Source organism: Tursiops truncatus, chromosome 15 (genome assembly GCF_011762595.2).
Source record: "Tursiops truncatus isolate mTurTru1 chromosome 15, mTurTru1.mat.Y, whole genome shotgun sequence".
Classification (NCBI taxonomy): domain Eukaryota; kingdom Metazoa; phylum Chordata; class Mammalia; order Artiodactyla; family Delphinidae; genus Tursiops; species Tursiops truncatus.
This window is the reverse complement of record NC_047048.1, coordinates 18,787,947-18,800,600: the sequence shown is the minus strand read 5'-3', so window position 1 is coordinate 18,800,600 and position 12,654 is coordinate 18,787,947. Positions and strand designations below refer to the sequence as shown.

At 37.8% G+C, this 12,654-nt stretch overlaps 1 protein-coding gene across 1 annotated transcript in view; it reads left to right on the top strand.

Moving 5' to 3' along the window:
• The window catches only part of HS3ST4 (heparan sulfate-glucosamine 3-sulfotransferase 4), a 743,578-nt gene that overhangs the window by 204,582 nt on the left and 526,342 nt on the right, over positions 1-12,654 (top strand). Inside the window, exon 5 of the mRNA XM_073792188.1 lies at positions 5,084-5,232. The gene's annotated coding sequence lies outside the window, so the exon portion shown is untranslated. The remainder of the gene's footprint in view (positions 1-5,083; positions 5,233-12,654) is intronic.

The following is a 12,654-nucleotide window of genomic DNA, read 5'->3' as shown; positions in this document are numbered from 1 at the left end:
GAGTGCAGCTCTGGCCATATTTTTAAAATTTTTTCAGAATTAGATTAAAATCCTACTGGGATCCCATACTTCAGAAAGACAGGAAGTTTGGTGTTGACTTGTGTTGAATCTTCTGACTTGAGACACAAAACACTACTGACCATTTAAGTAGCCCTCAGAGCAAGAGGGATTTCTATAACTTGATAATATTCCCTCTATGACAAAGACGTTTACCAAATATTTGTGAACTCCTTCACATTTCCAAGCTTCCTTGCAGTTTGGTTTGAGCCATGTGATTGCTTTTTGTCAACAGGCTGTGAGCAGATGTGAGATGTGACATGTCCAAGGAGAAGCTGCAAGAGCCAATATATGGTTACTCCATTTTATTGTTTCCCTCTGCCATGAAATTGTTTTGGTCCATATAGAGGCACTTTATTCATCCTGTGACGTATACTGAAGAAGATGTGGTCCAGAATTGCATTCAACTCACAGTGAACTTGAAATAGGAGTAAGGAACAAATCACTGAGATATAGGCATCTTTTCCTTCTAAGGCATAACTCAACCATAATTCCAAGAGACCAAGGCAGAGACTGCAGGTCCTCTTAAAGTTTAGGCTCTGAACTAGGCTCTGCCTAGGATCTCAGTTTCATCCTTGATATGGTCTTTTCCCGGAGGCCATTTCTTGTATTGACATCTTTCTGCTGTCTTGAGAGTGTGAGAATGAGAAATAGTTTTGTTTTTGAACCTGTGGGCCCTGGCTCCTTTATATTCCCTCCAAATTGTTATTGAAATCAAAACTAAAGAGTACATTTTTAAGCTCATTTCTTTCCATTTGCACTTTATTATATGTAGCTAAACAAAATCAACAGGCAGTTTCAACATTCTTCCTGGGAATCGCCTTAGCTGAATCCATAAATTTATTACATATAGTACAGTGTCACTTCTATATTCTGGTGATCAAAGAATTCACAGACAAGCTCATATTCAAAAGAGGAGGAAATGGTTGTGGGTGGGTGTCAGAGAATTTGTGGTTATCTTTCATCTGCCATAGTCCTCTCTCTGGCCACAGATGCATTCCTCTCACATGAAAAACACACCCATTCTCTTCTAAGACTACCCAAGTCTCACCCCTTCATGGCATTGATTCAAATTCCAGGATATTATCATCTAAATCAGGTCCTGGTATAGATGAGGCTCTTTGGGTTTGGTCCCTTGAGTATGGTTCCTCTTGACCTGAAGAACTTTGAATTAAAAAACTAAGTTATTATCGCCTAAATACACCTAACATGCAATAGAAAGACAAAACAGACACTAAAAAGGGGGAAATAGGGTGCACACAGCAGTTGTTAGTCTAAAGCAATTCAGCCAGGAACATGTTGTTGGTTCCTTGATTTAGGCCCCAGTTTTACTGCCCAGTAATCATTTTCCATGGCCCTTGGTTATACAGTCTAAGAACATTCCATTCCATAGGAAATCAATCAGGTATGCAGCTGAGTACCCTTCTCAGCCTTCTTCCTGTAGAAAGTTGGAGACCCATAATTTTATGCTATTTCCATCCCTTTTATAAGTTCCCAGTGCTTCCACAAATTTAATTATCTTAAATATTATGTGAGTTTCCTATAAATAGTAGTAGGCTTCACTCCATTAGACAAAAACAACACTCACAGATCTCTTCCTGACAGGCTCTCTCTGACTTCATGTTAGAGTCAGAGTGCTGTGAAACAACACCTTAAAAATGTTTAGAAGACTTTTTGTCTAGTTGAGAGTCTGCAAATCATGCCTATAAATCTTTCTTTAGTATTAACAAAAGATCTTGGTCTCATGCTTGAGATGATCTTTACCTTGAGGCCATTTCCTGTATTGAAATCTTTTTGCTGCCCTGAGAGACTGGGAATGAGAAATAGTTTTGCTGAACCTACAGGTTCTGACTCCCTTATATTACCTCTAAATTATTATTGAAATTGAAAACTAAAGAGTTTATCTCTTTCCATTTATAGTTTTTTTATATGTAGGTAAAGAAAATCAACTGGCAGCTTCAACATTCTTCCTGGAAATCTGTTTTCCACATTACCTCAGGCAACAGTGTTTCCAAACTTTTCACCATTAAGAAGGATATATATCCTCTTCAATCTCTAATAACAAGTTCTTTACTTGACTTCAAGGAGTCAAGTTCACTAAGACTCCTTGAGGCTCTTTGAGTTCTTGTCTACAACTCAGTCCAAAAGACAATATCACATATCTTAGTGTTTTGTTTTGTTTTTTTAATGACAACACCCCATTCTAAGTACCAATTTATGATCTGATCATTTATTGTTCTATTACAAACCACTTCAAAACTTATAGGAATAAAACAAAAATAAATTTATTATGCTCATAAGCATTTGAATTGGGGATTCAGTTAGGGTATAACAGGGACTATTATTATTTGTCCCTGATGTATAATGCAGCAATAGATAATTAATGATGTTATTCTACCCTTTCTCATGATAGTATGTAGAGCAGAAAACTTTTCTTTTTAGTTCATAAGTTTAGGGATCAAGATGTAGAGATCTTGTGCTTTGTGCCTAAGGCCATGATTGAATGGGACTTTCAGGTAGACTCCTTTAAGGAGTGTGTGTATATGTAGAAGGAAGAGAGGTGAATATCCATGAAAAGAATGGTGGACTGTGGAACATAGCATTATATTCACAATATTTCCTATTTCTTCCTCTGGGAGAGGATTATACTTCTCCGCTCTATTGATACCTGATAGACCATATAACTTTCCTTGGCCATGAAATTTGAGAAGTGAGGTGTGCCATTGTGAGCAGGAGTTTTATAGTCACCTTAGAATTCTTCCCTTCTATCTCTTCCCTCTGCCATGAGAGTGGTATGTCCTAGATAAGTGTTGCTTCCTCAGCCTTGGACCTGGAGTGAAAAATATGTGCAGCAGCTGATTCATGAAGGACATGTTGTGAGCCAGAATTCAACATTTATTGCTGGAAGCCATTGAGATTTCACGGCCACTTGTTACTGCAGCATTACCGAACCTAAGCTGACTCATATAATGGCCCTCCAGATCTCTCTTTTTCTGTTGCAGCGATTACAGAGACTGCCTGCCTGGCGTGAGTCCCTGTGTAACTATGGGCAGAAAAGCCCATGTGGACCTTCACCAGATTTGTAATAGAAACAATAACTCAACATTTTTTTTCATTAGCCTCTGAGATCTGGGAATTATGCTTTAAAAAAAAACAACTGCAACATAAATAAGCCTATTCTGACTAATAAAGACCTCTCTGAGTATTAATCCTATCTTTGCTGAAAGATTTGATATTTGTTCATGTGGATTTTTGCACTAATTTTGATTTTTTTAAAAAAATATTGCATTAAAATAATATTTGTCTTGATTACTGAGTCTTGGGGGACACCCTTAAAGTTTGCACTGATGTGAGTGTCTCACTTTCATCCCCTTAACCATGGCTCTGCCCTGAGGGGATGCAGATGAATACAGTTTTGTTCTTGAAGGCCACATGACTTGACCTTATAGATCTTGTATCCAAACGCATTATCTTTTGCCTCAAGTTTAGCATTCATTTTGCTACAGTGAAACAAACAAACAATTCTAGATCCTTTTCTTCACAAAAAGAAATCATCTCCTTGTTAAATTTCATTTGGGTATTCTGGGATAAAATGTTGAGAAATAATAAAAATCTGGAATTCCTTTCCTGTAACTCCAGAGCATGATTTTACTCCAGTTTAGTCTATAAATTAACATGGATTATGAGCTTGTATGGTATTTAGCTTTATGATAATTACTATTTGAATAGCTGATAAGAGTTAATTTATCCTGAAGACAACTAGAAATAAAAGAATAATTGGGTTATAAAATTAAAGCAATAACATCTGTAGTTTCTACTACATTGAACATATTTGATGTAGAGAATATTTCAATTAGGCTGAAAAAAAACCTGTGAATGCTTTTTCACCTTTATATTCTTCCTCAAAAGATAAAAAGGCCTAGCACACAAAAGATAATTAAAACGTGGAAATTTTCTTAACCTCTGGATATTTCACATTTGTTTAGAGAAAAGTATATACTCTTGACCTCACATACTCTTACATGACCTGTTATTGCTGAAGTGAAATAAGTGGTTAGCTTTCTGTGAGGTTAGTTTAGCAGTATGAATGAGCAATTTCTGCATGATTGATGGCTTTACTTAAATTGGACAGTCATGGATTCCAGTCAATTCCATTAATAACTCTCTGTGACTTTGGGTACGTTGCTTAACCTCTCTGAATCTCAGCTTTCCTACGTATATTCACTCATGATTTTTTTAAATTGAACTGTAGTTGATTTACAATATTGTGTTAGTTTCATGCAAAGTGATTCAGTTTTATATATATATATATATATATATATATAAAACTGATTATTATATATTTGTATATTTTTCAGATTCTTTTCCATTATAGGTTATTACAAGATATTGAATATAGATCCCAGTGCTATACAATATACCCTGTTGTTTATCTATTTTATATTTGGTGGTATTTATCTGTTAATCCCATACTCCTAATTTATCCCTTCCTACCATTTCCACTTTGGTAACTGTAAATTTGTTTTCTATGTCTGTGAGTCTGTTTCTGTTTTGTAAATAAGTTCATTTGTACTATTTTTTTAGATTCTACTTATCACATAAGTGATATCGTATAATATTTGTCTTTCTCTGTCTGATTTACTTCACTCAGTATGATAAACTCTACATGCATCCATGTTCCTACAAATGGCAATATTTCATTCTTTTTTATGGCTGAATAATATTCCATTATACATATACACACACACACACACACACAAATAAATATATATACACACACACATACACCATCCATTCATCTGTTGATGGACATTTAGGTTTCATCTGTTGATGGACATTTAGGTTGCTTCCATGTCTTGGCTATTGTAAATAATGATGCTATGAACATTGGAGTAAATGTATCTTTTCAAATTAGAGTTTTCATCTTTTCTGGATTTATGTCCAGGGGTGGGATTGCTGGATCATATGTTAACACCCATGACTTACTGATTAAACCAGTGTGAACTGCTGGCCTTCTTTGTTTCAGACACTCTGCTGAACACTGCAGGGAATGGAAAAGATGTAATCCCTGATCTCAAATGACTTATGATGAAATATGGACACACTTCTCCACACAAGACAAAATTTGGTGTTACATGCAAGTGGTATAAAAGAAAGCAGGCATAAAAAAAGAAGGTAGGTATCGCTTCCGTTTGAAAAGAGTGGTATACCAATGTGGGGAGAAGGAGTGGGAAAAAGTTTTCCTTGGGTATAGGCAACTATAGAAAATGCAAAAGCAATAATAAAACCAACATAAAGTCAATCTGCTTTCTATTTTCACTGTATGCTGGCAATTCTAAATAACATCAGTGATAAAATACTTCTCTCTTTTGGAGCTGACCATTCCTACCCCTTATTACAGCACCACCCGGAGGGTTGAAGAAAGGATTCAGAAAGGAGGTTGAAGCCTGGCCTTGAAGCATAGTTAAGGTTTATGGAAGAAATGTGGAAGATCTTTCAAGGCAGATAGGGTTTAAAGTTGGGTAGAGGCCAAATTTCAGAAAAACATGTCTTATACTTCATAAGTCTTGCTCTACAATGAGTATAGTATTTAAAATCCAATCATTAATATTTAGAGGGAGTTCACTGTTAGCTCTTTAACATATGCATATTTATTTTTAAGTGTAATTAACTGGCTACAAGAAGAAATATATGTGAGCTGTAATGCCATATAGTGAAGTGTGGGAAGGAAATCCAAAAAAGAGGGTATATATATATATATATATATATATATACACCTGATTCACTTTGCTGTACAGCAGAAACTAACACAACATTGTAAAGCAACTATACTCCAATAAAAATTAATTAAAAAAAGAATTGTTATGATTACTTTGACTTGGAGAAATAGGAAATTGTGAGAAAAAGGAAAGCTTTTAGATTTGGAAGTGTCCTCTTGAGTGTAGAGGCAAGTCAAAACCTTGCACTCAATACCATCAGCTTCTTTCTTTGTTTTCTTATTCCTAAATTGTTTTCATTAATCAAGATAAAATGGTTGACTCAATAATAAATAGGCTCCTACTTCTAATGTGTTTGACTTAAGAGTTAACAAGACAGGAGGTGAATTTATATTCTGATATATCAAACTTGGAGAATTTGCACCAATGATGGATAACAGGTGTAGAGTAAAAAGATGGTGGAAGGCAGAAACCTGGTCATAGTTGATATGTATGTATGTGTGTGTGTTTCTTTAACTTATTAATTTAACTTCAGTGCACATTATTCTTGTTCAGCTATTGCCTCAACTCTAGACCTGACATTTTGGTCTTCCTCTTGAAAAAGCTACTGAAGTCAGTGGCCCAGCCATAGTGAAGACATGGTCCAAGAGGAATCAGTAACAAACATCTTTTCTACTGTCAGCTATCACCATCCCAGTGGAGCACACCTTTGGCATTTAGATAAGGGATGGTGGATGGGTGCAACTCCAACTTTGTTCTTTGACCACCCTTGGTTTCAAGAGCCTGGAAGTAATGAACACTTAATTTATCTGTTTGTGGGACTAGGTTAGGAAGCACTGAGTAATCCAGTTCACACTCCCTTATTCCTCGAGCTAACTCAGGGACCATCTGAAACAGATGACAAGGAAGAGTGGCATGTCCTGAAGGGCATGAATGATTTGGCATGGTTCATACACAGAATGCTCATGGTGCAGTTAAATGAGTCCAGAGAGTAAGCTGGGGAAGGATGCATGTAGGGGAAAGATCAGAGGAGGCATATTCTAAGGGGTTTTGTTTGAATCCAAAGGCAATGGGGGCCTTTGGAGCATAAAAACCAGTGGATGGTAGAGAATATTAGCAATGTCAACATATTAAAATGTTAGGAAGACTTACCCAATGGTCTGATAGATTACAAAAAGAGTAGGCATGGTTGACATTTTTTTTTTTTTTAATGACAGGCTTTCATCTGATAAGATTTCCCTATGGTATAGCCTAAGATAGGTGGAGGGTTGAGTAATCTACTCAAGTCCCCTGGGAATACAAGGAAAGACTTGACAGATGGTATCTGGAGAAGGCCATCGCAATGGTTGACATATCCATCCCCTTTTCTGTCAACATAATTAGGATGTGCTTAGATTCCAAAGATTGGATTAGATTACCTGTAAAGACAACTTTTAGCTTCATAAAAAAATACTTCCCTTAAATTTCTTCCATTCAACTACAACGACTGAATTTATACTTTTCAGGATGTAGAGCCCATTAGTTTCCCTAGACAAAAGCAAAGCATTCCCATTCCCCAACCATTTACAGTATCATCAAACACTCCTTAGTCCTTCATGCCCTCTTTTGAAAGCTCCTGTGCATTCCTGAAAAGGTGCATTCATGGCTGTATTGGTGTGTTTGCCACACTGTATGTATTGCCATGGCTTTTGCCCCGGTACAAAATCAAATTGGCCAGTTTTATGTGCTTTTGGATGAAGTAGCTCCAGTATCAGATTCATTACATTGTATTTACCTTCAGAGGAGCTACCTTGTGGGCTAATTCCTGAGAGCATAGCATACAGTACAGCCACTGCTGACTAGCATCTTGCCTAGTCACACAGAACTTTTCTAAAATGACCTATAAACACATGAACTATTTCTGCATATGATGTCTTCCCCATCTTTTCCTGCTCCCTAGGGTCCGTGTATGAAGGAGAATACTGTCTTAAAATGCAATAACTTTCCATGACACTTTATTATTCTAATAGCCATAAAATTACCAAATACTGCATCTTCTATTTTTCTGCGTGGTAGCTAGGGAAACAAATTCATGTGCACACCTTTCTTCAGAAAGCAAAACTGACTAAAGGTCAGAGGTTTACCCTTTTATTTTAGTTTGTTTTGGTTTCATTTGGGATTTATCCTGTTGTCACTCTCTTCCTTTGTGACCCACAGCATCAAAGTATAAAGATGGTCAATAACTAGAACTGAAAAAATTCAGATGCATTAAATGATATGCAGAAAAGGGCTGATATCTTTTAAATGTCTCCACTGAAAGTTTTAACTTTATTCTCTCTGGAAGGAGGGTTTGGGGATTCACACATTCTGTATTCCCATTTTTAACAATCCAAGCTATCATGTTGATACCAAACTAAATTACCAGGACTTAATCACTCTTAAAAGCCCATAGTGGATCCTCATTGCTGTAAGAACATCCTGGACTCAATCTTCTCAGTTTCAGCTCTTTCAACCATGAGCCATTTGACCTCAACTCCTGATTACTTATCCTTGTAACACCCCATGTGCTTTCAGGCCCATATACCTTTCTACCATCTATTCCTTCTGCCTGAGATACTCTTCAACTTAGTCCTTTGGAGCGAGACTATAAACTCTGTAAGTCAGGGATCATGTACCTACAGGGCCAAGCCCACAGTTCTGTGTATAATAGATGCTCAATAAATGTTTGTTTACTGACTGCCTCACCCAGGGCAAAAATTATCTCTTTCTTCCTGAATTATGTCTTTTGATAATTCTTTCTGTGAGTGTCCAGAAGGGTCTACAGGTAGTATATTATTTTAATCATTGTATATTTGAAAATGCCTTTATTTTTCCTTTACATTTAGCAAGGTAGGATATTATAGGTTATGGTTATTTCCCCTCAGCACTGTGAAGATTGCCTTCTGGCATTAACGTTTGTGGATGAGAAGTCTGCTGACAATGTAATTATCATTCCTTTGTTGGTAATCTATTTCCTTTCTGGTAACTTAAAGACTATTTTTTCTTGATGTCCTTAAATTTCACTAGGATGCGTCTGGATGTGCATTCATTTTCATTTATTTTACCTGGATTGGGTGCGTCTTGCAGCAAATCTGGAAAATTCGCAGCCATTGTCTTTTTAAATGTTTCTACACTGCCACTCACTTTATCCTATAGTTAGAATTTTTCTATTAGATGTATTTTGGAGACTATCAATTTATTCTCTCTGTTTCTTAATTATTGTTTAATGAAAAAATATTTCTATTTCTCTGCATTTTACTGCACTCTCAGCAGTATTTTCAATTCACCAATTCTTTTTTTTTTTTTTAATTAATTTATTTAGTTTTGGCTGTGTTGGGTCTTCGTTTCTGTGCAACGGCTTTCCCCAGTTGCGGCGAGCAGGGGCCACTCTTCATCGTGGTGCGCGGGCCTTTCACTGTTGCGGCCTCTCATTGCGGAGCACAGGCTCCAGACGCACAGGCTCAGTAGTTGTGGCTCACGGGCCTAGTTGCTCCGTGGCATGTGGGATCTTCGCAGACCAGGGCTCGAACCCGTGTCCCCTGCATTGGCAGGCAGATTCTCAACCACTGCACCACCAGGGAAGACCAACCAATTCTTGCTAATTATATCCAGTCTAGAGTTTATATCATCTACTGATTTAAAAATGTTAAATTTAAAAATTGTTTTCATTTCCAGCATTTCTAGGAGACACTTTTTAATATATGTTTTATAACCATTTGTGTCCCCTCATAACTTCTTGGTTTTTTAAAAGTAATGTTATTTGCTACTTCTTCCCTTTTTTCTTTCAAAGATATGGAACATTAATTATTAGATTTTCACTTTTCCCCCCAGGTGTATTGACATATAATTGACATATAACATTGTGTTAAGTTTAAGGTATACAATGTGTTGATCTGATATATGTGTACATTGCAAAATGATTACCACCATAGTCTTAGCTAACACCCCCATCTCATCATATAATTCCCATTTCTTTTTTGTGGGGAGAATATTAAGATTTACTCCTTTAGCAATGTTCAAGTGTATAATACAGTATTATTGGCTACAGTCAGTATGTTGTACATTAGATCCCCAGAACGCATTTGTCTTATAACTGGAACTTGTACCCTTTGATCAATGTCTCCCCATCTTTCCCCACAACCCCCATCCCCTCCCCAGCTCCTGGTAACCACAGTTCTACACTTTGTTTCTAAAGCAAACTTCAACCTTTTTTTTTGGCTGTGGGATCTTAGTTCCCCAACCAGGGTTTGAACCCCGGCCCTCAGCAGTGAAAGCACAGAGTCCTAACCACTGGACTGCCACGGAATTCCCAATTTCAACTTTTTTAGATTCCACATATAAGTGATATCATACAGTGTTTGTCTTTCTTTGTCTGACTTATTTCATTTAGCGTAATGCTGTCAAGGTCCATCCAGGTTGTTTGCAAAGAGCAGGATTTACTTCCTTCTCATGGCTGAATACTTTTTCATATATATATGATGCGTATCCCACAAATTCTTTATCTATTCAATGAAACTGTTCCTCTCATCCACTGTGGTGCATCCAAACTCGTATTTTTTCCCCCAGCAGTGTGCTGGAACCTCTCCTCTTGAAACCTGGACTTCCACAAAGGCTCTCTCATTTGTGGGTGATTATCTAAGATAGTGTTTTCTAGGGGCTCATGGGCTGCAGTTGAGAGGGGCTGGAGCCAGTTCATGGGCCACAGCAGGGTCCACAGCCAGGACCAAGGTCTACTTACCTATTTTTCAAAACATGGGTTGGTGAGGCTCCTCTCAGGTCTTATGTGATGCTGGATCCCATAGGTCCCTAAAGGTACTTTTGTCCATGGATGGATGCCGAATCTTTGTTGTTGGCTGGGGGGAAGGGGGACAACAATGAGGGGCTTCTTATGCCACCATGATGCTGATGTCATCCTCTGGAACATAATTATTTTAATGTTAACTTCAGATTATTCTATTATTTGCATTATTGTTATTTTCATTAATGATTACTCATTGTTGATTGTTCATTGTGGATTCTATAGGATTTCTTGCCTTTTTTTTTTTTTTTTTTTTTTTTTGTCCACACCGTGTGGCATGCGGAACTTGCTTGATCAGGAATCAAACCCATGTGCCCTGCATTGGAAGTGTGGACTCTTAACCACTGGACCACCAGGGGAGTCCAGGATTTCTCTCTTAACATTAGATCTCACTAAATATTTTATTATTTTGCATTATTGTCTCAACTTCAGTGAAAACCTTTTTTCCCCTCCTCTTTTTCTCTGTGCCCACTCCTCCCTACTTAAACAGTTTTGCACCTGGCTCTTCGTGGCCCCTGGTCCAGAACCCAGTTTTCTCTTATTGGATTAAGGTACTTGTTGATAATATTGCACTAACATAGATGCAGCTACTGAGCCGCTGGACTGCTTGTCCAAGTTTTGGACTGAGGCTGTATCTACTCCCTCCTGCCCGCCTCGCTCTCTCATTGTAGTAAGTCTCAGCTTTTTCAGCTTTCTTTCAGAGACGGGAAAAGATAATCTATCTCCTGGGCTCGAGCAGTAATCTTGGCTCTTGTCCCCTTCCTGTCATGGGGAGTGTTCAGTCTCTATTTCCTTGCAGGAGCCAAACCCCTGGCCGCCTTTTACTGCTCCAGGAACCCCTTTACCATCTTCCGTTTCTGATGACACAGACTGGAGGGTAGGACTTTTATTTTGTGGTTAAAAGAGAGGTTGATTTTTCCCTCTCTCATAGGATACGAATAAGGAAGCCTGTTGCTCTAATTAGTATAGAATGTCATCTTATTGCTGTAAAAACCCATCTTGTGCCCACAAAGAACTTTTGTATTAGGGCAATGTGTCAAACACACGAACATATCTTTTAATCTTTGTTTTTTTGTATCATATGTGAATGTGCATCTTTGCTAATTACTTTTTATATTTTGTCATTTGTTGCCATGTATTTGGAATAGCAGTAGGGCTTCAAGACACCTACCTTATAATTCTCCCTTGACCAGAAGTCAAGCTATACATTTTCAACTCCACTTCCTGGTGTGGAAGCAGTGGTGAACTGCCCAGATTCCCCTCAGGACTAAAGCACTCATTCCTCAGCTGCTGGGAGTTTTGGCTGCAGACGGCTCACAGCTGAGTCACTCTGCCAGAATTGTTTTCAGCTGAAGGGAGTTGCCTTGCCAAAAGTTATAGCCTTTCCTCAGGAGCAGTGAAATTCTAGTGACTGATCAAGTGAAGGCACACAGGCCTGGCTTCCTCGCTTCAATTCAGGATCATGACAAAAGGCCATCCCCCCTTCAGAGCTCCCTGTAGGACAAGCTCAGGCCTTTGTTGCAACTGCATTTCTTTTTTTGTTTTTTTTTTTGAATTGGGGACAAAAAATGCTTTTTATTTATTTATTTTTAGCATCTTTATTGGAGTATAATTGCTTTACAATGGTGTGTTAGTTTCTGCTTTATAACAAAGTGAAATCAGCTATACATTATACATATATCCCCCTATCTCTTCCCTCTTGCATCTCCCTCCCACCTATTTCTGTTCAACTTCTTCCTTTTATCAGTTTTGCTTCACTCACTGCTTTCCAGGTGCTAATTCCAAGAGCACCTCAAGTAATCTCCATCTCAGTAGTCTGTGTCTTTAGGGAACTTTATTTAAGACTCTGCTCTATGGGTGGAGAATATCTAGGTCTCCCTAAAGGCCTCATCCAGCTGCTTCCTCAGAGTAGACATTCGGGAATGTGCATGGAATAAATCCATGAATAAAAGCAAAGTTAGTCAAACTTGACCTGCTCAGTTTTCCCAAGCTACATAATTTTTTCTGATTTTGCTAACAAAACTTGGACCTTCAAAGTCTGAGAAATTAATCTTGGGCCTAGGT